The sequence below is a fragment of the Diceros bicornis genome, chromosome 21 (genome assembly GCF_020826845.1).
Source record: "Diceros bicornis minor isolate mBicDic1 chromosome 21, mDicBic1.mat.cur, whole genome shotgun sequence".
In the NCBI taxonomy this organism is placed as follows: Eukaryota; Metazoa; Chordata; class Mammalia; order Perissodactyla; family Rhinocerotidae; genus Diceros; species Diceros bicornis.
In genome coordinates this window covers 7,564,250-7,590,887 of record NC_080760.1, presented here as the reverse complement: position 1 = coordinate 7,590,887, position 26,638 = coordinate 7,564,250, and the positions used below count along the sequence as shown (strand labels likewise).

Here is a 26,638-nt window from a genome sequence, read left to right as displayed (position 1 = left end):
ATTTTCAGTGGTTTCTGTCTTTTGGGTTCACGGCACCTTGGATGGACTGCACTGTGAATCATCAAGGTCTAAAAGTATGTTGTGCACGCTGTGTGAGAGATGTTACACGAGGGGCGCCTTAAGCTTCAGGGAGATCTGGGGGAACTTGGAAGAGCTTCAAGAATTAGCAGGTGTGTTATCCAAACGATTGTTTTACGGGTGCATGAAGGTGAAGAGCTTGCTCTTAGGGCTGAGCCACTCTTGGTTATCAGTACTTTTGCTGTGATGCCAGGAGGGAGTCTGGAACAAGATATCTTCAAGTTTTGGGTGATGTTAGTGAGAGGAAGAGGAACTTGGATTAGTTATTTTCTTCCTCCCCCCGCATACATTCTTGGGGGTGAGGGTGGAGGCTGTCAGTGGAATCTTGGAAAAGCCACTGGCAATTTCTAAGTTAGTTAAAGAGGCAGCCTTCCAAATAAGACAGGCTGACAACTACCACTTGGCTATGTGGTACAGCCCAATCTTGCTTTTTTGGAAAATAATCCAGTAAAATTGATTTTTTACTTATTTGAAAGATGAGTTCCGTGACTGCAAAGGGTAGTCCTTACATCTTTAATGTGAGAGGACTTTCTGCTCTTTTTAACCACAGATGGGGCACCGTATTTGAATTAAGACAGCAATAAAATAGGTTAACTCAGCCAGGAGCACAAAACCTAGAGTATTCTCCAACGTGTCTACATGTTTAACTTCAGAGGGGGAAATACCTTTGAATACAAATTACTTTATAGTATACATACTGCCATCGTTAGACTGAAAGCAGGAAAATTCTGCCAACCATGAGTAACAATCCAAAATGAAATAGTTCCAGTGTTGAGGTCTCTGATTTTCTTTCCTTGTTTCATTTGTTTGTCGAGTGAAGGATTGGACGCTGTTTGAAACCAGAGTCAAGGGTGGTTGGTGAAGGCAGGGACTGTATCATCCTAAAGCAAATTCTCTGAGAACAGGTAACCAATATGAAATGATGGTGATTATGAGTTTGCAACAGTTCTCTGGTTAAATAGTATTCCTATATGCCCTCTTGACTAGCAGCTGTGACATTTCTCATGCGATTATGGAGAACAAATGGGAAAGATTGGATCTATTCTAATTACACTCACCTGTGAATTACACTCACTAGTGGCTTTTGTTATATTCCAGGGTTGTAGCAAATATTTAATGCATAGAGATTGTTGCAGTGCTCATTCCAGAAGACAAGAAGCTGAAAGAGTGGTCGTCGGTAGTTAATAAGAGAGGCCGTGGGCCGCAGGTGTCTCACATGGCTAGGTCTGTCGAGAACCACCTCCTCCGTGTTCTGGACATGAGCTGGCATGCCTTGGGGAACGGCGTCCACTGTGGGAAGCACGCTAATGGGCGTGTCCAGGCGTCTGCGCAGACGTCATACAGAGGAGCTTGTTGCCGGCACCTATAGGTGAGCTAATCCGTTCTTACCTCGCAAGCTTCAGGCCTGGGATCCATCAGCTATGTTCCCTTAAAGTGGAAAAAGTGATGTAAGGACAATACCACAGAAGGCTGATGTTAAAAGATCAAATCTGTTCTACCAGGCAAAAATTCCTTAACCTGGTTAGAAAACTTTGTGAGTTACCCTCCTCCTGATCTGTCTCCTCCCTAAGTTCTTTTTTCCGTGTAATCTTTTAGCAAAACATTTCCAAATGCATTGTTCTGTGAAATGCACTTCTCTAAGACAATGGGCTGCTGAGTTGACGTTACAAAAGTTTTTGCAAGGATTTCTCAGGGAAAGCAAGGTATTTATTAGGGACATGTTTTGTCAACATACTGCTAAACTTTAAGGCGTTCATTACATTATTGTGAGTTTTTTAACGTACTATTTTTAGACTTTAGAAACAAACTGCAGGCCTGATAGAATCAGCCAATCACATTTCAAGGCAAATTGAGATTTCTATTTGTAGTTTCTAGTTGCTTGTGTGGAGCAGACACAGGATTACTTTCCCCCGAGCTCTTTCAGAGTAAGGCAATTAAGCCTGAACAGTTACCTCATATCAAATCAATCAATAATAGAATAATAAACTGCATTTAATTTGTACTATATACAATTTTTACTATGCGTGAAATGATTATAGGACTTTCCAAAATTCAAGCAATTTTTTGATGGATACTTTTGTAAATACAAAAGTACATTAAAGGGACTGTTAATGCTATAAATGCTTCCTTTAACTTTGTGTGCAAAACAACCTTTCCTTTGAATCACAATTAATTGGAATTTTGCCATGATAAATAGTTTGGACCTTGAGTTGATGAAAATGTTTTACTTAATGTGGACCTTTTATGATGCAGGCATTTGGAAGCTGTTTAAGAAATGACATCATATAATTGATTTCCAAGTATATTATAAATCTATTATGAAATTATTTTAATAAAAGGCAAATATAAAGGTTAGTTATTTACATAATTTAAATTCATTTTTACCAATTTTGTTTTATAGAGATAGAGATGAGAAATGCAGAGGTGATTTTAGCCAACCATGTGGGTGGTTGAATCTCCATGGCTTTCTCTTGCCACTTCCCCTGTGCTGCTACACGGTGGTGACAAGCTGCTTTCAGTACCTCCAGCCACCCAGCTGTCTGCCCTAGGACTTCTGCATATTCTTCACCCCACCCCAAAGGCAGCTCTTCCGAGAGTTTTTGACTTCCCCATGTAGAGTAAATCCCTCCCTGTGCATCCTCATTCTCTGTCCCAGGACCATTGCCTTTATAGCACTTGTCACAATGAGTGATTACTTTCTTTCTGTAATTTTTCCTCCCTACTAGACTGTCAATTATGTGATGTCTCTCTCTTTCTTCCTATATATGTGTCTATTTTTGTGTGTGTGTGTGAGGAAGATCGGCCCTGAGCTAACATCTGCCAATCCTCCTCTTTTTGCTGAGGAAGACTTGCTGTGGGCTAACATCCATGCCCATCTTCATCCACTTTATATGGGATACCGCCACAGCATGGCTTGCCAAGCGGTGCGTCGGTGTGCGCCCGGGATCTGAACTGGCTAACCCCGGGTTGCCGCAGTGGAGCGCGCGTTGTACTTAATCGCTTGTGCCACCTGGCCAGCCCCTATATATGTCTATTTTTATCTCTGTATCTATCATCTATCTGTCTGTACCTCTGAAGGTTGACAGCACAGTTCATGTTCTGTTGTCTGTGTTAAGGGAGAGGAGTGGGAGAATTCACCTGAGCAGGGGTAAGCCCTGAATTCCCCCATAGCACCCCATCTGGGAGGGCCCTTGTGAACACACAGCAGGGCCTAGAAAAGAGGCTGAGTTGGAAAGAATACCTTTTCCCAAAATACACACTCAATATTTGCTGGTGTTAATACATTTCTAGATAATTTTTTTAAACCATAATCAAGTGACTGGTGGCCAAGGCAAATGCCTAAGGTTTACTAAGGATAGGATTCTTATATCTTACATGTAATTTCTTACATGTAATTTACAAAGTTAAAAATTAAGATGTGGCACGTGATAAGTAATTATTGCAACTTCAATAATGTCAGCAGGTTGAATAAAGAAGCTGCTTCTCCAGGCCTTCCATAGCCAACCAAGAAATCCCACAGAACCCGCCAGGCTCCTCCTACTGAATGCTGGGTTACGGGCACCCAGAGCTAGGTCGTGGCAAACTGTGCTGTCTGCATAACGACCACAGGGACAGTAGTGCCTGCCACTTTCCAAGGGAGCCTGGAGCGCCAGGGAGCACTCTGGCTCTGATCCTGTCCCTCTGCAGCTGTCACATGCCTCCTACGCAGAACAGAACCAGGCTTGTCCTCTCAGACCAGGCCTGGTACTGCCTGGGCCTCTGAGCCAATGCTGACCAGAAAATGACCTATACCAGTCCAAATATTTGAGACCAGGCTCTCCTAACCACATCCCCCACTTCCATCATTCTTGCTTACTCAGAGAAAAAGAAAGCTCCCAGAATTGCCTATCTCCAAATACTTACCCCCTTATTAGACTTTATTTCTTAGCCTAGATCTCTCTAACACCTTTCAGCTGTACTCAACAAACCCCTCCTCAATTGTGAACATTTACCTTACACGATCCATTTTTGTACAGAGCCTTCTCTCCACCTTTCTTGTCTGAAACCTGCCTCTCCCCTGAAGACACTGCTTCTTGTGTAGATATTCCCCCGAAAAGGCTACGTATTTTCTTATACTTGCTTATTCACAGCCAGAAGGAAGTCAAAATCCTGTTGACCTTGCATTATCTTTTCATTATTGTCTAAACTGTGCCCTTTCTTATTTGCCTTCTCAGGTGTAGGCTGTGCTTACTGCCTCCACTGCTGTGCCTCCCGTTTGAGCTGTCCTCTTTGCTCCCACCCAGCCCCTGCGTTAGCCCACTGTCTTCTGTCTCGTGCTTCTCCAAGCCACCCACAGGGCTGCCAGAGTGATGTAGCTAAAACACACATCCACCTATGTCTTCCTTCTGCTTAATATTGAAATGCCTTCTCAGTGCCTATAAGATAATATCCAAGCCCTGTAGCACAGTTTCCACAGTTCTCCAGGATCTGGCCTCTGTCTGCATGGTTTGTAAGCCTCTTCTTTGATCAGCCCCTGTGTATTTAATGGCTGGAGTTCCAGCAGCCGTCTTAGACCATGAGGTTCACTGGGGACATGGGGAACCTCTCAGAGTGGAGGGGGAAACTAAGAAGGGGCTGTGTCTCTTACATTGTGGGTACTCCTGGACAGGAATGTGAAATAAGCTTCTATCTTATTTATCCCATTGATATTTGGGGATTTTCAGTTACTTTCAGTTATACCTAATCCTGCAAACACAAGCTTTAAAATGAGAAAGTTGGATTTCATTTTCTTTGAGGGTCCTTCCAGTTTTGTGATTCTTAAAAGCAAAACTAAAGTTGATATCCGTCTACTCACAGCCTCTTCATTGGGTTGAACCTTATGAAAATGTCAGCAATTGTCCATTTTTGACCTACAAAAAACTGCCATGTTGTATCAACCTAGTGTATCATATCTTTTCACATTTCCTCGGTATTTCAAATTATCTAAGCAAAGCCAAGATTTCATCTGCAAATTCAAAGTGGCTACATTCAAATTCCCTGTGATTCTCATTCTAGATTTGTGACATGCTATAGGAAGGAATTTGGGATATTTTTTTCATAACTTGTGCCCTATATTGGTGGGGAATATACCAAATGGCTGTCCCAGCATAGGCTGTACCTGGAGCAGGTGCTGCCCTGTTCTCACTGCCTGGGGATGACTGACAGAGAAAACCCTGGTGATGTATTTTCCGGCATTTCATTAAAATTAAGCTTGCCAGTCAAGCCACTCAGAGCATGCTTTGTTTAGCACTTGAGAAATACAACTGTGGTTAAAGAAAATCCTTCCTGCTCTGATCTAATCTTTAACGTAGGGTTACATTTAGGAGCATCAAAGGGACATTGTCTTTGTAGTACTAGAAACATAGGCAAATCAGGAAAGGCAATTCCACATTCAAAATTGTAGAAAGCATTTGGCCAACATTGTTATCCTTATATTTGTGGATGTGCCTTCATTCTATTTCAGGGAGCAAGACTTTGTTTTTTTTTTAATGATAAAAATCCCAGGAGAGTCATGGAATCCGCTTCCATGTGTTGCACTTGTTACATTCATTCATTTAACCAGTATGTATGCCCAGTGCATCATGTTATGTATTCATGAATTATCACAGTTCCTGCCTGCTGGGCACTGACCATCTCTGTTGTAAAGTCACATGGTAAAGTGGCGTGTATGCTAGTCCAGGAAGACCAGACTCTGAGCTGTGTGGTGCCATAAAGAAATTCAGTCCTGCTTTGGGACTGCCTGGGACATGCTAGTCCAGGTAATTCTTCCTAAAATCTAGAGGAGGGTGGGCTCAATTTGTTCACTCATTCAAATATGGTGATGAGATAAGATATGACTTGTATTATTATAAAAGAACGAGCTCTCTTCACAAGTGAGAAGAACAGAGAGGCAACAGGTCCTAGCAATCCTTTCCAGAAATGTACTGGTAGAATGTTGCAATTAATCTGTCAGGGAGCATAGATGCATCCCTATCTGTGGGACATAGGTGCGTGCCTTTAGTTTGAGTCATACTTTCATTGTTCTCTCTCATCTTCTTAAAGGCAGGGGGTAATGGGCAGCATTTGGAGAGGATAACAGAAGAGGGATGTATACTTATATGCTATTCACTTGCTCATTCATTCATTCACTCAATCAGTCAACAACCATGGATTGAGCCGTTTACCATAAATCAAGCATCAACTGGGACATGGAGATACAATACTGAGCAGACAGACATAGTCCCCCTCAGGGCAATTGTGAATTAGTGAAAAGTCAGATTTTTGTTGTTGTTAGTGTTGTCAAGTCAATTCCAACTCCTAGCGATCCTGTGTACAGCAGAGTGGAACCCTGCCTAGTCTTTGTGCCATCCTCTCACCTTCTGCGCTCTATCAGACAGTGCTCCACTGCTATTTATAGGGTTTTCATGGCCAATTTTTTCAGAAGTGCATAGCCACGTCCTTCTTCCTAGGTGTTCTAGTCTGGAAGCTCCACTGTAACCTGTCCACAATGGGTGATCCTTCTAATATTTCAAATACTGGCGGCAGAGCTTTCAGCCTCCCAGCAACATGCAGCTGCCACAGTATGACAACCAACAGATGGGTGGTGTGGTTCCCTGACTGGGAAATGAACCCAGGCCACAGGGGTGAAAGCCCTGAATCTTAACCACTAGACCGCTAGGGCTGACTGAAAAGACAGGTGCTGATTAAATCATTTAAAAAAATAGGTAACTGCAAACTGTGCAATGTATTGTGAAGGAAAAATGCAAACAATTCTGAATGAGGGACTGGTGAGAGGCCATGGCCACTTTTTATTAAAATAAAATTGAGCTGACAAGAATGACATAGTGATCAAAATACAGCCGCCATCAGTTTAGTGCTTTGCAACCAGATAGATCTGAATCTAATGTCTGCCCTGTCATTAACCAGCCGAAAGATCCTGGCAACTTGCAAACCTTTCCTTGCTCATTTTCCACACTGGACAATGACCAAAGAAATAGTGCCCAACTTGTAAGGCAGCTAGGAAGATAAACTGCAGTGATGACTTTGAGGCATTTAGCCCACTGTCTGGCACCAGTAGGCTGCCCTCAATGCCTGTTAGCTATGATCATTATCAGTGGTAGTGGGCTGTCTGTGGGGACAGCATTATGGTCCCCAAGATTCACACTCCAATCCCCAGGACTGTTAATATGTTACCTTAGATGGCGAAAGAGGCATTGCAGATGTCATTAAGGTTACTGATCAACTGACCCTAAAAGAGGGAGAATATACTGCATTATCCAGGTGGGTCCAATGTAATCATATGAGCCCTTAAAAGCAGAGAGGAAGATAGAGGGGAAAGCAGAGAGATTCAAAGCACAAGAAGGACTGCATGTGCCGTTGCTCGCTTGAAGGTGGAGGGGGCTCCATGTCAGGGAAATGAGAACCTCAGCCATACAACCATGAGGAAATTAATTCTGCCGACAACCTGAATGAGCCTGGACGTAGGTTCGCCCCAAGAACGTCCAGATGGCTGACACTTTCATTTTGACCTGTGAGCTCGAGAACAGAGAACCCAGTCAAGCCTGCCAGAACTTTGTATTTTTATTTTAAGCTGCTAAATTTGTGGTAATTTATAACGTAACAATAGAAAATAAGTACACCATCATATTCAAATTTTTTTAACCTCAACAGGCATTGTGATAATAATAAACATCCAAATCCCAAAGACCTATTTAAAAGTTTTATTGAGATATAACTTACATAAAATAAAGATCACTAGTCTTAAGTATGTAATTTGATGAGTTTTGAAGTGGATCCATTCCTGTGACTGTCCGCAATGACCATGCTATAGAATGCTCTGTCACCCTACAGAGTCCTCTCCTGCCCCTTGGCTGCCAACCCCTCCCCTTCCACCATGGCAACCACTGAGCCACATGTTGTCCCTTTGTTTTTTCTATAAACATATAATAGCATAGAAATAGCCTTGTATGGTTTTGTATCTGGCTTCTTTCACTGAGCGTAAATGCTTTTGAGATTCGTTCCTGCTGTGGCATGTATTGTCGATTCTATTGCTGGGCAGTGTTTCATTGCGTGGATGTACTACATCCATTCACCAGTGCTCACCATTGGTGGACATGAGCACTGTTTCTAGTTTTTGGCTATTACTAGTAAAGCTGCTCTGGACATTCAAGTGCAAGTCTGTGAGATTACATGTATTTATTTCTCTCGGGTAAATACCTAGGAGAGGGATTGCTGGGTCGTGTGATCAGTGTAGGTTTACCTGTATGAGGAACTACTCAACTGGTTTTCATGGTGGCCATACCATTTTGCATTCAAACCAGAAATGTGTAAGAGTTCCATTTGCTCCCAGTCCTCACCAACACTTACTATTGCCAGTCTTCTTAATTTTGGTCATTCTAGTGGGTATGTAGTGTTATCTCATTGTGGTTTAAATTTGCATTTCTCTATTAACTAGTGGATTGTATGTCTTTTTAATATTGAGTTGTAGGTATTGTTTATATATTATGGATGGAATACCTTTATCAGACACCAGTCTGTGACTTTGCTTTTATTGTCTTACTAGTGGCTTTTGAGAAGCAAATTTTTAAATTTTGATAAAGTCCAATTTATCAAATTTTAATTTTGTGTTTCATGCTTTTGTGTCCTATCTAAAAAATGTTTGCCTAACCCAAAGCCACAAAGATATTTTTCTGTATTTTTTATATAGTTTATGGTTTTATCTTTTACATTTAGATCTCTGGTTTCTTTGGTTAATTTTTGTATATATGTGAGGTAAGGGTTAATGTTCGTTATTTTTCATACGGATATTCAGTTTATATAAAAGCCTACCCATTTTCCATTGAATTACCTTGGCATTTTTGTCAAATTGTTATATAAGTGTGGGTTTAGTTTTGAACTCTCTGTTCTGTTCCATTGATCACTATGTCTATCCTTATGCCAATATCACACTGTGCTGATTTCTGTAATTTTATAGTGAGTCTTCAAATTAGGTAATAAGTTTTTTAATGTTGTTCTTTTACAAAATTGTTTTGATTAACAACGTTTTCATTTCATATGAATTTTAGAATCAGCTTGTCAATTTCCAAAAAAAAAAAAAATTCCTGCTGAGATTTTGATTGGGATTTCGTCATACCTATATAGCTATTTGGGTAGAATCGACATCTTAACTATTGGTTTTTCTGATCCATAGACATGCTATATCTCTCCATTTATTTAGGTCTTCATTAGTTTCTCTCAGCATTGTTTTGAGGTTTTAAGGGTACCTGTCTGAGCATATTTTGTTACATGTATTCATAGGTATTTTTGATGCTAATATGAATGCAATGTTTAATATTGTGATTGTCCTTTGATAGTACATAAAATGTGTTTGATATTTGTGTGTTGATCTTGGATCCTGGAATCATGCTGAACTCATATATTACTTCTATTCGATTTTTTTGTAGATTACTGAAGATTTTCTACATCGATGATCATGTTGTCTACAAATAAAGGCAGTTTTACTGCTTTTCCAATCTGTATCCCTTTTTTCTTTATGTTCTTTTAATGGTGAAATATTGGGCACGTTCCCTCCAACACAGGGAACAAAGCAAGGATTTCTACTTTTACCAATTTCAGTGTAATGTTGAAGAGAAGCGGTAAAAGTAGAAATCCTCGCTTTGTTCCCTGTGTTCGAGGGAACATGCCATTCACCATTTATTTCACCATTAAATATGATGTAAGCTGTAGATTTTCCATAGATGTCCTATATAAGATTAGGAAGTTGTCTTCTATTCCAAATTTCCTGAGGGTTTTCATCATCAATGGGTTGTTGAATTTTTTATTTCTCATCCACCATTGCTGGAGGTGGCACAAGTATCTATGAGATGAAGGCCACATGTCACAGAAAATGTCAACAAATCTTGAGTGCTTGTCTTATAGTAAAATGATTCACAGCTCATTCTGACATTCGACAGCTTTTGTATACTCTGCCACGTTCTGATCAGTAAACAGTGTGGCATAAAAGTGTTCACAGTCACTCCCCCTCTCGTTATGAATTATTTTCAAGGTTTCATAACATTTTAAAGCTCTGTTTTTTATAAAATTGACTACATTACTGACTTTGATCACTTTGAATTTAACTTCCTTTCTGAAGTACTTTGGCTATGAATTAAGCAATAGATTGATTTTATGTCTGGTGCTGCCTTTATAGCCTTACTCAGTGGTTTTGTTTTGTTTTGTTTTTTCATTCTTGTCAAAGCTTCACAGTTTTTTGACAAAATGTTTTTATTTATTACTTTCTTTTATGTTAGAATATCCTTTCGTTGGAATATATGTTCTTTAAAGGCTCACAAAATTTTGCTCTTGAAACAAAATTGATCAAATACCATAAGCTTACACATGTTAGAAATATATCGTGACAGTTTGAAACACACTTTTAATTTTCTACCTAGTCGGGTGGAGAGACTGTACTTCTCAGCCCCTTTGCATTAAGATGCGACAATATAACTGGGTCCTGGTCAATGGAACATGGGCAGCAGTGAAAGGAGCTGCATCCAGGCCTGGAGACACAACATCTCTCTTGATCTTCTGCTTGGTTCCCCCTCTGTGCAGCTGGAAGCAAAGGGTGCTGCATGGTGGGGGCACACGATGTTAGGAGCCTGGGTCTCCACATTTAATGCTTAGAGGACAGACACTCCATAAAGTGTCCTGGTCCAGAGGACCTTCAGTGGACATTGAATAAGTGAGAAATAGATCTTCATTGCTTTACAACATTGGGATTCTGAGGTTGAATGTTACAGATAGCCTATCCCGACAAATACATGTCTTTATAGCAATGTGGTATAGCAAATCTCCCAGCCGGGGAACAGGGTTCACTCCGTCTTTTAATGCTTTAAATAAACATAACTATTTTATATGCATCTTATAGTAGTGTTTGCTGAAGAATAAATGATTTATATATTGTTTCCATATTTGTTTCCGCATATTACTTCAACATTTTTTTTACAGTAGAAAGAAGAACAAGTGTTCCCCAAAGCTATTTGGCATTTTTTTCTTTTACTGTTAAGCAAGAGACCCCAAGCAAGACTTACAAATATTTCTCGTTAAGTTAATTAAAAATTTGTAAAGTACTATGTTGAGTATTCACAACTTTAAATATCTTTTAAAAATAGTAAACATTTTCTCCATATTCTACATACTTATTTATTTATTTTGAGGAAGATCAGCCCTGAGCTAACATCCAATGCCAGTCTTCCTCTTTTTTGCTGAGGAAGACTGGCCCTGGTCTAACATCCGTACCCATCTTCCTCTACTTTATATGGGACACCGCCAGAGCATGGTTTAACAAGCGGTGCATCTGTGCGTCCCCGGGATCTGAACCGGCGAACTCCAGGCCACCGCAGCGGAGCACGCGCACTCAACCATTTGCGCCACCAGGCCGGCCCCTACATACTTATTTTTAATTATCTTACTGATCATGCTATCATTAGTTTATATTTTAAATCACAGTGCACACTAAGTTCAAGTTTCCTCTTCAGTGATTCATTTGTAATCTCATATTTCAAATAATCTTTCTAACTAATAAATTTGTATTTCTTTTTGGCCAGCTTCTTGCAAATCTGACTAGATCATTGCTGACTGTAGTTCCTCATATTGTGGATGGGAAAGCTCGATGGAGAGGAAGAAGGAGCAGCACTGCCTTTGTCTTGTTGGCTTGTGCCTTCCATGTTATTATTACCCTGAACTTGGGGTTCCTGTGAACAAATGATTTTAACCTACTTGTCCTTTTTTTTAGGTCTAGTTTAGTAAAACCAGATAATTTAATTCATAAATCCACTTAACCAGGCACATGTTAACAGCAATACCCATGACATTCTGAAAGCAAGTAAATAAATGAAGGGGCCGCAGTCACCTCCCCTGCTTTCTCATAATTGTGGTTTTAGGATACTCACATGACAATTCTACAATCAGAAGAATACGTTATTTTGAGAGCCTGCCTTAGAATATGCTTCGTAACAACAATAACAAAAAACTTCATTCTAATTTAATAACTCACTGTGAGGACATTCTTGGTAATTTGTGATATTGATTGCTGTGTGTGTGTTCATCACCATACTCTGTAGGGGTCACACTGCTCAGCACGTAGCCTTGTCTCCTACTTTGAACAGAAAATAGGGGTCATCCTACCCTGAGCAATTCCATCTACCCTTCCTCTCTGTCTTAGGGAAAGAAGTGTTTTGTCTCTGACAAGGAAAAATAATCTTAACAATGTTTACAAAAAGCACGTCAAATGCCCTTCAGTTTTTTAGCTTACATTCAAGTGTACTTTTCAATAATGTCCTTGAAACTTTGGAAATCAGTTTGCTATTTTTTTCTATTTCTATTGTTTTTGAGCATCTGCCTGCCTTGAACTGTATTGTATTCTGTTAGGTGATATCATGTCCTGTGCTAAAGAGATTTTATGTTAAACAATAAAAAGTCCCAACTAGAGCTTTAGTTATAATGACATCATTTGACATGTCAAAGTTTGGTTTGAATTTGTAGATAATTAGCTTCCTACAATTTTCTAGCTGTTCGTCATCTAGTCTTTAGGCCTTGGTGGCAATTCAGCCTCAAGATCAGCTAGACCTTGGCTTTTTCTTTTGCATGCCACACTGAGCTCCACAACAGATAGAAATAGCATGACTGGTCTTCTGTTTTCTTTTAGCCAAACACACAGTTTAGCTATACTTAAGGAGTTAGATCCAAGAGACTCTTTACTTTAATAAAATATCTGTTTTACACCGTTGACCTTACTTTGTTTAGGGAGAGCTTAGGGAGAATCAAATACATTTTTCTTCTTCATTCATCCCTGGTGAAATCAGTTCCTGACTGAGGTCAAGTTTTTCCCTTGGCAAATCTAAGAATCTCTTATTAAAGCTCTGATTGCATACACATGACTCTTCAAGAGTCACAGTAGGCAAGAGGTCAAGATACAAAGGCTGATGTTGTTTCTGCTTCTTTTCCCCAAAGTATCCAGCATGTGGGAAATTGTATCAACTGACTCTGTGTCAGTGAAACTTCACAAGTGATGTCTCGCTTTGGATTCCCCTGAAGCAGAGCCGTTTAATTCAGACATGGGGATCTATGAAACAAAGTGTGACTAATACTGATGTCCGAGGACATGGTTAATAAGACAGCTACCATCAATGATTTAGGGGAGAAACGCTAAATCACTGGCTAGTTGTTTTATTTTATAATAATAGCATTGTTTTATAACACTGTGGCGTTAACTGATTGGTTTTCTGCAGATGGCAATGATGCATTTGAGAAGATGGCTGTTTCTGGGAATGTGGGTGTTGCCAGGCTTAGGAATGTTGTGGGACTAGCAAGTACTTGGGAAATTAGAGGAGACCAGTAAATCTGGGTAGAAAGAGAGGGAGTCAATTTAAGGTCCACTTGCTGTGGCTAATCAGTGAAGAGGTTCTCAGTGATCAGCTCGTGCTGCAGTAAATTCACTGGGAAATCTGTAATTTCAAATTCAATCTAAGAACTTAAACATTGTCTCTTTTTAGTGGTCAGAGGACTTTGTATGTAAACAAAAACTGAGCCAGTGTTGCAGAGCCTTTTACGTTGATTAAATTCTAACGTGTTTCTTCTTGTTCTGGATTTCAAGTTTTTAAATGTCTTTGTTTCAAAGTCTTTTGTTTTGAATTGTTAATGTCTATTGTACACATATTAGAACTTACTTTATCAATATGTGGGTATATATCAATATAACCAGGTAATAGATAATCAAGTCACTCCTTATTTAGGTTAAAAAAATGACTCATTTCGTTGTTTCCTTTTTGCTAGCAAAGCTCTGGATAATGCAGCACAAAGGGTGACTGACTTATAAAAGCCCTTTATGATGCCAGGGCAGCAGTATACAGCTAAGGTTCTCCCATTCCCTACTTTGGGCTTCACGTAAGATCTTCTGTAAGGATTTGTTTTAAAAATAATGCCAGTTCTAGTGGTAGAATTGTGAGTTTCATATAAACAAGTATATTTTGAAGCATTTTCAAGGTTATTCTCTTAGCAGTTGCTGAAAAATTTTTTATTAATGAGAACCTCAAAGGGCAGTCTAAACTTCCATGAAGGGAGTATCTACTCCAGCTGGCTCTGGTAAGGCCTCACCATTTCCCTTTCACAACAGGGCTGTGGAGTTGAGTTCAATGTAGACAGTGGGTTGAGCATGGTTGGTCCTACCCCTTCCTGGGCCACCTGTGAGTTGTTGGGCCATCTTTTGGACAGAACTGCTTGGATGTATTCCCTATTCCTTTTTCCACTGAGGCTCACAGACTTCTAAGCATGCCTAGCCTGTGTGAATGCATCAAATACATGGAGTGCCTGTGTTTGCATTTACAGCAGCATTTGAAAGAAAGAAAACTGTAAAATAATCCAAATGTTTCCTCTAAGATGGTCATGAAATGCTCTACATTTATTTTTCTCTTTACCACCAAGTAGTAAGAGGTATGACTGCCATATCAGAAGAGAATTTGCTAATTCAGAGAAGTGCAGATTTCCTAAAGACCAAAATTGCCCTAAGCTGGTTGCTTGGTGCCTCCCTTAGTCTGGTTCAGATCACATCTAATGTTTCTACAGGCTTCTGGCCTCCAGTCTGCTTTCATATTCATTATTTAACTGCATCCTCAACAATGCCACCTGATTTCCTCATTTTCTAGGGGAAGAAGCCGATGATCAGAACGGTTAGTTGGTTAGTGCACAAACCAGCCAACCACAGGCAGAGTTGGACTTGAATCAGGAATGGTGGCTCCACATGCATTGCATGCTTTTCTAGCATCATAGCTCTCTCTGTCATCCTGATTTCCTGCCTAATACGAGATTAGGTGCTTGTTTTTTCTCTGCTGACTTTCAGCTAGCCCTCCGTGTGTGGCTGTGGATCCCACCAGCTAATCCATCATGTCTCTCAGCTAAGCCTGAGGAGCCTCAGAAAAAGTGGCGCATGCATATAATTTATTTCTCCTTTTTTATTGTTAGTTCCAATGCTAGTTATTTTGGTACAAGTTCCTTAAGAACAATTCCTGGGAAAGCTGTCCATTACTGATGGAATAGTGGCCAAGTCTGCCACCTACGAGGTGCCTAGAGAAACTCAAAGGTGGGTTTGGAAGCAATTAACTGTTTTTCCAAGTTGTTTCTTTTCCTTTTGTATGTTAAGGAGATGTAACCACCAGCCATCCTGAAACTGACCAAGCCTCACCGCAAGAGCTATGCCCATTACCTTTGCCTTATTTTTAATGCAAAAATCTCTCCAGGAGGAGCTTAGGCCTCATTATGTGGAAGCATGTTCTCCAACTGAGGCTGTGCAAGCGAATACCCGCCTCTCCCTTTTGAATATTCATTCCCCAACCAAATAAAAGTTCCTGCTTTCCTTTGTTCAGGGACTCGATGACTTTGGAAATGATTCCTCATGGCCTCCTATTTGCTGCAAATACACTTTACTTTGTGAGACAACTTCCACTGGTGTAGAGTCTTATTTAACTCTCCAGGAGGTGACCCCACTTGGTTCAGTATCAAGTCTATTGCTGGTACTCAGTCTCTTCTTTCCCTCCTGTGGTAATAGGCTTGTAGCTGGGCACAAGGCTACCCAGACAGACCCTGGCCTCAGCCTCCCACGTGGGTAGGAATGGCCTCACGAGCAGAAGAGATTTGTGCCACGTTGGGGTCTGTGACTTAAGATGCCCCAGTGGGTTCACTTGTAGCTTCCTGTGATTTGGGCTGGAGAGGTTTCCTGCCACCCAGACTTAAGTATGCAGGGGATGTTGTGGAGAATCCAGATGGAGGAACTCAAGTCTCTGAAAGGTCTCATGGAACAGAGCCACTTGCCAGCCTGGAAAGCTCACCTCACCGCTGAGAGAAATAACTACTTATCTGTTTTAAGCTGCTAGATTGTTATGGGATCTCTTTGTTACAGCAGCCAAGCTTACCCAAGCTAATATAGCTTACTGTGCTAGGTAGTGTTCTAGGACCAAGCCAATGAAAACTGCCCTCATGGGGCTCTCCTTCCACTGCAAGAGACAGAAGCAAACACTCCCAAATAGTTAAATATGTACTATGTTAGACGGAGATAAGTGCCACAGGGGTCAAGGGGGTAAGGAAGGAAGATAAAAGTGTCATGGGAAAAGGTTGCAAATTTAGATAGGGGGTCAGGGAAGCCTCAATGGAAAAGAGACTTTTGAGTAGATACTTAAAGAATACGAGAGAGCTAGCCACGCAGAAGGCATTTCTGGGGGGAAAGTACTGCAGGGAGAGGGAGCCTCGTGCAAAGGCCCTGAGTTAGAGCTGAGCCTGGTGTGCTTAAAAAACTGTGAGGACACTGTTGTGCCCGAAGAGAGTCGTATTAGCTATCTGTTTCTATGGAACAAATCACCCCAAATCTTAGGGGCTTAAAACCACAATCGTTAGCTCTCAATTCTGTGGGTCGGCAGTCTGGGCTCAGCTCAGCTGGACAGTCCTTCTGCTGGTCTTATGGGAACCGATGGCTCAATAAGAGCGAGATGGTCTGAGATGGCTTCGCTCTGGGGCTGGTGCTAGCTGTTGGCCAGATCTCTCTCGCCAGGTGGCCTCTCACCTTCAAGGAAGCTAGCTCAGACTTCTTTACGCAGACGTCACCAGAAGCAGAAAGAGCCTGAGTGGGTGCTGCCGGCCCCCTGAGGCCATGCCTCCCAAGTCCCCCAGATTCTCTTTTGCCACTTTCTACTTGTCACAGCAAGTCCCAAGGCCAACACAGACTCAAGCTTGTTCCTCTTATTGGGAGGAGTGGCCGAGTCACACCGCAAGGGGCGTCTTGGAGGGGCTGGAGGAGTCACTGTGGCCATCTTGACAGACTCCGCTTCAAGAGGAAATGAGGACGGCAAGGTTAGAAGTAACCAGGGCCCCATCATTTTGGTCTTGTGTGTTCTAGTGACTTTATCAAGATATACCTCAGGATTTAGCCAACTATATTAGGAAATCGCCAAAAATAATAGGAATTAGATTGCCTGAGTGATTATTATTTAATAGGGAACTATCTGACTAGTAGCCAGGCAGAATACTATTACTACTACTACTACTAAATATATAACCCATAGTTAGGGATTACTGGCACTGGGCTAAGGCCTTTTATCTAGTATGTCACTTAATTAAGAACTTCATTGTCTGAGGACACCAATGCTCAGAGATGTTAAGTGACATTCCCAAGAAGGCAGAGCTAGGATTTCTACCCTTGGCCGTCAGATGACGGAGTTGACTTGAGCCTTCCACCGGGACCCTCTGTGGCCACTGAGATCCCGGCATGGCCCAGAGCTACCAGAAGAGGTGAAGTCAGAGGTATTGCCCTGGGAATACCACTTCCCGTCTTTTCACGGTTTGGCCAGGGAGAAAGCAACTACTAAAAATAACCAGGAAAGAGATTCTAGAGGAAGAGCCAGAGAGGCAGTTCTCTGGTGCTTTTACTAATATGGACTTTCTTGGTCTTGAGGAAGTACTTTGTTTCAAAAATAGCTGGTGCTTTTCCAAAAGGAGACTTGGAGCTCTTAGCCCTTCACCTCCTGCCTCAGATGCATTGCTCCTGCAGACTGGGAGGAGGCAGGCCACCATCCCAAAGCCTGCAGGAGGCAGATGCCCGCTGGCCTCTGGAACTGCCGGGGCAGGGCTTCCTCATTCCTGCTGGTGCCCAGATATTTATGCCTGGCGGGGAGAGGGCACAGAGACCAGCAGGAAGGGAGGGTTTTCCCCTCTTCCTTTCCTTAAATTGGACTTGTTAGCATTCAATAAGCATCTGAAAACACAGCAGAGGTGACTGGGCAAGTTGGTTAAGGTTAAAGATTTGTCCTAAGAACAAATCTTGAGCTTGACTAATTGAAATTTACCAGCATTTATATTCAGAGATGCTCGTTTTAACAGGTAAATAGTCAGAGGTGGAGGGTGGAAACCAAAAAGGTGGTAATGAAAAATCTATATCTTGTTTTGAAGAATAAGCTACAGTTCTTAAGTACTACTAAATGCTGGACACTGTTCTTCGCATTTTCTATGTGTTAAAGCATCTAACCTCATGTCAACCCTGTGAGATAGGCAATATTATTTTCTCTGTTCCACATCTGAGGAAACTGAGGCTCAGAGAGGTTAAATCCGTTGCTCACTGTTGGAAGCAAAAGGGTGGCATTCCACTTGAGGGGGCTCCAGTTTCCTTCCTGAGTGGACTGCTGGTTGTTGCTGTGCCACATGTGCGTACATGTGTGCACGTATGCTTGCGGGGATGCATATGCATGTGTGCATGTGTGTGTGATGTTTTTGGCAGATATGCATTTGCCTGCATAGCTCCCGTCCAAATTTAACTGGCTTTCCCACCCTCAGGGGCCATCTGTCCTTTGACACTAGTGCTTCATTTATCACTTGCCATCTCTTATCGGCCTGCAGTCCCTGGAAAGCTATTTCCCTTGGAAGATGGATGTGGACAGCGCCTTTTGGGTAAAGAGAATGTTGTTTCCACATGCCTCACTGCTGAGTGTTTTCAGCAGACGTGGATATGCTGTGATTTGAGCACCAGGTCCTGTACGGAGTCTGCTTTACAGACTGCTTTGACTTCTTGGCTCAGGAGCAGATAGTTTATATTATTATATGCATTTATACAGCAGACTTCTTTCTGCAAAGGTGAAGAGTACAATCTAGATATCAGAAATAAACATATATTTGTGCACATGAGGGCACATAAGCAATACTTACTTAGAATACTTTATCACATTTTATATTATGTTTAGACTTGGCCTCACTTGGTAGCAAGAAATCATCTTTGGTTAAACGGATCAAAAAATCATCTGTGTTTATAGCAAAACCTAATCAAGTCAGACTGTACTGTGTCATAGATCTTAGGTTGACTACAATTTAAATTTGTAATATATGTAAAGACTTATTTGCTTAAAATTAATAACACAAGCAGGGCTTGGGGCTTACATAGAGTATATTGAAGATGAAGTTCTGTGTTTTTCAGTATATACTTTATATGCAAATCAATGTGTTAATTACAATACAGACTTGGTTGTTCATTAATATCTTCCAACCTTTTAAAAATCTGAAGTACTAAATGTGCAATTACTCGAAAGGATTGACACTAAAGTTGTTTAAAATTTATTATAATCCAAAATGTTTGCTATTTCAGATCTTACCCCAACCTGCTCTGTGTCCCCATTAGTATCATTCATATACTCACTTTGGAATGCTTAACAGATTCTATATTAATTATTTTGCTCTTTATCTCTCTCTCTCAATAAACACTGAGATTAATGTCAGTTTTTATTGGTGCTTCCTGAAGCTGTGAGACTCAGAGGGAGCCTGTGTCGTCTTGGCCCCTGGCATTTGATCAGACTTGGCTGTTCCTTCTGCCTGGGGGATAACTTGGTGCTTCTATTTTCTAGGATAGATTTTATGCAATTAGAGTTAATTCTTCTATAAAGGTTTGGTAGCATACTTCATAAAAACCACCTGTACCTGGAAATTACCTTTTGGGGATGGTTTTAGTTACAAATTGAATTTTCTTAATAGGTAAAACGTTATTCAAATTATACACGTCATAATAGGTAAGTTGTGGTAGTTCATGCTTTTCAAGGAATTGGTCCATTTCAACTAAGTTGTCAGTTGTATGTGTGTAGACTTGTCCATTTTACTCCTTTATTATCATTTTGAGTAATATCCCATTTCATTCCTGCTTTGGTAATTTGTGTCCTCTCCAATTTTTTTTTCTTTGTAGGTCTTGATGGAGGTTTGTCAGTTTGTTGATCTTTTCAAAGAAAAATTTTCTGTTTCATTGATTTTCTCTTATTGTTATGCTTTTAATTTCATTGATTTCTGTTCTTTTCTATTATTTTCCTTCCTTCTGCTTACTTTGTGTTCCTTTTCTACATTCTCGAGGTGGAAACTTGGATCATTGATTTGAAAATTTTCTTTTTTTTTTTTTTTTAATTTTTTGTTTATTGCAGTAACATTGGTTTATAACATTGTATAAATTTCAGGTGTACATCATTATACTTCTATTTATGCATAGATTACATCATGTTCACCACCCAAATACTAATTACAACCCATCACCACACACATATGCCGAATTATCCCTTTCACCCTCCTCCCTCCCCCCTTCCCCTCTGGTAACCACCAATCCAATCTCTGTCTCTAAGTGTTTGTTTATTGTCGTTATTATCTACTACTTAAGGAAGGAAATCATTGTTTTCACACATAATCAGGGCAGTACTTACAGATTGTTTTGAGCCAATTAGGTAATTTTGAAAGATTTTACTAATCAGCAGCGTGAATTCCTTAGCTATTTTGAATATGCTAAATACTTTGGTGGTGATTTTTTACTTTTCTCCTCTTTTCTAATATAAGCATTTTTAGTGCTATCAATGTCCCTCCCAGCACTACTTTAGCCATGTCCCACAAATTTTCCTATGTGGTATTTCATTTTCATTCAGTTCAATGTATTTTTTATTTCTCCTGAGACTTCCTCTTTGACCCATGGAATATTTACAAGTGCATTGGTTAGTTTCCAAGTGTTTGCAGATATCTTTCCATTTTCAATTTCTAGTTTGATTCCATTGTGGGCAGCAAACACATTCTGTATGATTTTAATTCTTTTAAGCTTGTTGCTTTTGTTTTCTGACTCAGGATACAGCCTCTCTTGATATGTTGACTAGATCCTGTTGGTTGATGGTGTTGCTGAGTTCTTCCATATTCTTGGTGGTTTTCTGTCGTGTTGTTCTATCAAGTGCAGAGAGGGGGTTGAAGTCTCCAAGTAAGCTTGTGGGTTTGCTATTTCTCCTTTCAGTTTGATCAGGTTTTGCTTTACATATTATGCAGTCCTGTTGTTTGGTGCATACGCATTTGGGATTGCTATGTCTTCTTGGTGGCCCTACCGTTTTATTGTTATGCATGATTCCTCTCTGTCTCTGGTAATTTTCTTTGCTCTAAAGTCTACTTTATCAGATATTAACATAGCTTTTCCTCCTCTCTTTTGATTAATGTTTGCATGATACATCTTTTTCTTTTTACTTACCTATATCATCACATTTGAAATAAGTTTCTCATAGGCAATGTAGAGTTGTGTCATGATTTTGAATCTGCTGGGCCAATCTTTGTTTTTAAGTGATGTATTCAGACTTTAATTTAATGTAATTATGGAACTATTAAGGCTTAAGCCTGCTGTTTTATTTTCCTTTTCTCTTTATTCTTTGTTTTTCATTTCTTTGTGTATTTTTTCTTGGCTTTCTCTGGGTTAGTTGAACATTTTTTTTTCAGTTCCTTTTTGATTTATCTCTGTGTTTTTGAATGTATCTCTTTCTATAGCTTTTTTTTTTTTTAATTCACAGTCTACTGATGTCAATATTTTCTGGTTCAAATAAAGTTTGGAAACTTTACCTTCCTTTATGTCCCATTTCTAACCTTACTTAAAGTATAATTGTCTTAAATACTTTTCTCTACATACTTTTAGAGCCACATCAGGAAGTCTTATAATTTTTGTTTCAACCATCAAGTGTAATTTGGAAAACTCAATAAGAGAAGGAACATGTATTGTCTAGATACATATTTTTACTCTTTCCATTGTTCTTTCTTATTTCTTGATGTTCCAAGTTTCTTTCTTTTAGCATTTCCTTTCTGGTTAGAGAAGTTTATTTAGCCATTCTTTTAGGTTAGCTCTGCTGCCAGCAAGTTCTTTCTTTTTTCTTCATCTGAGAATGTCTTGAATTCCCTTCATTCTTGAAGGGTATTTTATGAGTATAGGATTCTGGGCTGATAGTTCTTTTCTTTCATCACTTAAAAATATTTTGTATTCTCTAATTTCTGGAGAGAACTTCACTCTCATTCAAATTGTTTTTCCCCTAGAGAAAAGGTATTCTTTTTCTCTTGCTATTTTCAATTATTTTTTTCTTGGTCCTCACATTTTAGTAGTATGACTATAAGGTTTCTTGATATGGATTTCTTCGGGTTTATCCTGTTTGGAGTTTGCTCAGCTTCTTGAGTCTGTAGGATTATGTCTTTTGTCAAATTTGGAGATTTTTCAGCCATTATTTCACTGAATAGTTTTTCAGACTCACTTTCTTTGTCCTTTCTTTCAGAGACTCATGCCATGAATGTTAGGTATTTTTTTTTTTTTGCAGACCTATAGCTCCCTGAGACTTTGTTCATCTTTCTTTCTTTTTTTTTCTATATTTTTTTTGGACTGTTCAGATTGAGTTATTTCTGTTGTTCTATCATCCAGTTCACTGATTTTTCCTCTATCCTCTTCATATTGTTGTTGGGTCCATATACTGAGTATTTTTTAAAGTTTCAGTTATTATATTTTTCTGTTCTAAATTTTCCCTTTTGTTTTACTTTATATATTCTATTTGCTGAGACTTTTTGTTTCATTTATTTTAAGTATGTTTATAATTGATCATTGGAGCACCATGTTTATGATGGCTGCTTTAAAATCTTTGTGAGATAATTTTAACATCTTAGGCATCTTGGAGTTGGTGTCTATTGACTGATTTTTCATTCAGGTTGAGATTTTCCTGATTGTTTGTATAATGAGTGATTTTCAACTGAAATTTGGACATTTTGGGTATTATGTTATGAGAATCTGGATTTTATTTAAACCTTCTATTTTAGCTGACTTCCTCTGACATTGCTCCAGCAAAGGAAAGGGGCATCTGCGTTGTTCCTGCCAGGTGAGGGTAGAAGTCCAGGCTCTCCACTTGGCCTTTATTGACACATGAGGGAGGATCGGCTCCTTGCTACTGCTGGTTGGGAGTGGGAGTTCTGGCTGTGCACTAGGCCTCCACTGACACCATCCTGGCTGGGATGGTGAGTGGTACCTTGTTACTGGTCCCCATGTGGCCTACAGTGACACTGCATCAGGAGGTGATGAAAGTCGTGACTCTCTACTAGGCCTTCTGTAGTGGGCAGTGGGAGGGATTCCTTGTTACCACTGTGTAGGGGTGGATGTCCATACTATGATACTGTGGGGGGGGCTCCCAATACTCTCTCTGAAGATGCAGTTCTCAGCCTACTACTTGGCCCTTTGTGATGCACCCTGCAGGGCACTGGGCATCTTATTTCAGCTTGGAGAGATTGTGGAGTAAAAGCCCCTCACTTGGCCTTTGCTAGTGGGGTTGGACTGGGGCCACAGTTTTTTCCTGGTGTTTGGCAAGAGTAGAGCAGTTGTTTTCCAGAAGTTTTCTGTATTGTTAGGCTGCCCTTTCCCGGTCCTTTAGCTAGAGACAGTAGGCTTTTCTTGGGGCTTTTTTGGTTTGTGCTTATTAACACTTCTGGGTTGCCAGGTTCTTCAGCTCCATGTCTGGGATATATAAGGCAAAAAGAAATCCCAAGGAATTCATCACCATTTTTCCTTGAGTGTTGACTTCTGTAGCTGTCTGCCTTCTCTCTACCTTCAAGAGTCTTCTTATGTTTGTGTTACATATACTGTTTATTGTTTTTGTTTGTACTTAGCAGGAGGAACAGAAAAAAACGTTTATTGCATCTTTCTATTTTATTTTTTATTTTTTATTTCTTTTTATTTTTTTTATGAGAAAGATTAGCCCTGAGTTAACATCCATTGCCAATCGTCCTCTTTTTGCTGAGGAAGATTGGCCCTGGGCTAACATCCGTGCCCATCTTCCTCTACTTTATATGGGGCGCTGCCACAGCATGGCTTGACAAGCGGTGCGTCCATCCGTGCCCTGGGATCTGAAACTGCGAACCCTGGGCCGCTGAAGCAGAGCAAACGAACACCGGGCAGGCCCCTATTACATCTTTCTAGAAGCACAAGTCCAGGGGGAGGCTGCTAAATTTTTATAGTTTTTATTTTAAATTTTTTTACAGGTTTGTTACTTATAGCAAGTTTTTACAACTCACTAAATTTTTATAGTTTTCATAAAACAGCAACTCTTTTTCACACTCATATTTATTCTGTGTATATAATATTTAGTATTATATAATACATATAGTAAATATAATGTATTATGTACATTATAATATATAATATTAATATATACATTATAATATGTATTATATATTATAATGTATAATATATTAATACATTAATTTATATAATTCTATATATACTATATATTATATATGGTATATGAGTAAATATGTAGTACATATGTATAATTATATGTTATTACATGTATTTACATTATTATATATTATGTATAGGAAACTGATATACCAACAAACAAGTTTTGAGCTCCTTTGGTTAAGGCTCAGAGCTATGTGACATGGAGCATAAAAAGCTGTATTAGTTTGCCAGGGCTGCCATAACAAAGTACCACAGACTGAGGGGCTCAAACAGCAAACATTTATTTCACACAGTTCTGGAGGCAGGAAGTCTAGGGTAGATGTGTTGGCAGGGCTGGCTTGTCCTGAGGCCTCTCTTCCGGGCTTGTCGTGGCCACCCTCTCCTTGGGTGTTCACAGGGTCTTCCATCTCTGTGTGTCTGTGTCCCAATCTCCTCTTCTCACAAGGACAACATTCATATTGTATCAAGGCCTACCCCAATGGCCTCATTTTACCTTAATCACCTCTTTAAAGACTCTGTCTCCAAATACAGTTACCTTCTGAAGTACTGGGAATTAGGACTTCACCATACAAATTTTTAGGGAACACAGTTCAGCCCCTAACAGCAGCCTGAGGTGTGATCACTGCCCTGGGTGAGCGTGCAGTTCTGAGCGAGGCAGGCTGTGTCCACAGAGAGAAGAGTGCAGCTCTGGCCCGTCTCATGCTCCCAGGTCCTGAGCAGGTGGCCAGCCCTGGGGCTGCGGACAGAGGCTTTCTGACAGAAGCGGGCATTACGCTGGGCCTTCAGGGACAGTTAGGACAAACTTCAGGAAGGGACGGTTTCTGAGCTAGAAAGGAAGTCTTACTCTTATTTTATTCCACCTCTTACTCTAAACAAATAGGGAATTTTTATTCACAAAAAAGTGAACTGAGACCCACGGCTGTGTCTCCCCGTGTCCTCTGATAGCTACAAGTTCTTGAAAGGTCATAGTTGTCCAATAGTGCTCACAAAGATATTTCATAATTTTTTAAATGATTGATGGAATTTTTTCACAGATTTTTAAGGAAATTGATTCTTTTATATATATATATTTGTGTGTGTGCGTGTGTGAGAAAGACCAGCCCTGAGCTAACATCCAATGCCAATCATCCTCTTTTTCCTGAGGAAGATTGGCCCGAGGCTAACGTCCGTGCCCATCTTCCTCCACTTTATATGGAACGCTGCCACACGCTGCCTCAGCATGGCCTAACAAGCGGTGTGTCGGTGCGTACCCAGGATCCGAACCTGCGGAACCCCAGGCCACTGCAGTGGAGTGCACACACTTAACTGCTGCGCCACTGGGCCGGCCCCTGATTCTTATATGATGATAAAATCGAAAATAAATGAAACACTTCAATCGACCATTTTGTTAAAAATTCACATGTCCTAGGGATATATTCTTTTTTTTTATTGTTGTTTTTTACACTTAATGTAACATATGCACTTAGATCTCCCAAGTGAATTTTCTTTGACCTCAAAAACCCACGTAAACCAAGGCTCCGTGCATGAACTGCTGGGTTTTTTTTGCCTCCCACCTCAAACAAATACACATTTTCTCTTGGTTTTAAACAGCCCAGTGAAGTCTCTGAACAGCAGTTGGTGGTAAAAAAAATAACAGCATAAAAAGCCTCCTTCCAGACATGTTTAGCAAATGCTTTCTTATTTTAATCTTTCATTATGATTTATAGAAGTATTCAAAGTTTGTCCCAGCGACCAGACCCAGCAACCCCAGCCTATGGAGATAAATATCCCTCCGACTCTCAGCTGCATTTGGCAATCTATTCCTGGCTAATTTTTACTGCACCCCTAAGGAAATAAGAGCACTGTGTATTCTAGGGAACAAAAACACTCCTTTCAAATACTCCTTTTTCCGTGGCTGCGTGTGTGTGTTGTGTGAGCGTTACTTGGTGGCAGGGAACAGAGTGGCTTTCTGTGGAGCCGCCGCTCCTGTCTCGGGCAGCAGACTCGGTGTCTGTGTGGGGAATTCCTGCTCCTGGCCCAAGCCCACAGGCCCACACTCGAGAACGGCCAGGCGGCCATGGCACACACCCTCTTTTTCTTGCTTGGATAAAGACCTGTGCTCTGGAGACTCTTCCATGGAGCCCAGAAAGAAAAGAAGAAAGAAGCTTTCACTCCTATCCCCGACTGGGAAAGTCAACTTTGTCTTTTTAAAGCAAACTTTCCCCTGGGCAGTAGACACAGATAACAAACTGACCTGACAGCCCCTGCATTTCTTGAGAATGAGTTAGCTATGGAAACCATAATTCAAAAGTCTTGTCGACAGCTCTGGGAGGGCTGTTCTCGCGGCACGTTTGACACCTTTTCTCCTCTCCTCAGGGTCTGATCTGAGTGGCCGGACTGAGTGACCCTGCTCTCTGCAGCTGACCAAGGCTTTACCTGAAGAGAACTTCTTCACTTCAGATTTAAGTCAATCCTTCCAGGAAACTTATTATGGTTTTCAGAGCTACATCTCGTGTCACAAAATGTATGTTGCTTTACGAA

General features: G+C 40.4%; 1 long non-coding RNA gene across 1 annotated transcript; it reads left to right on the top strand.

Annotated features, from left to right (window-relative positions):
- Window positions 1-22: 22 nt before the first annotated feature.
- On the top strand, window positions 23-26,638 carry LOC131419353 (uncharacterized). The gene is made up of 3 exons (XR_009223202.1): window positions 23-170; window positions 899-983; window positions 26,474-26,638. It is a non-coding gene; the product is annotated as an uncharacterized LOC131419353 (long non-coding RNA).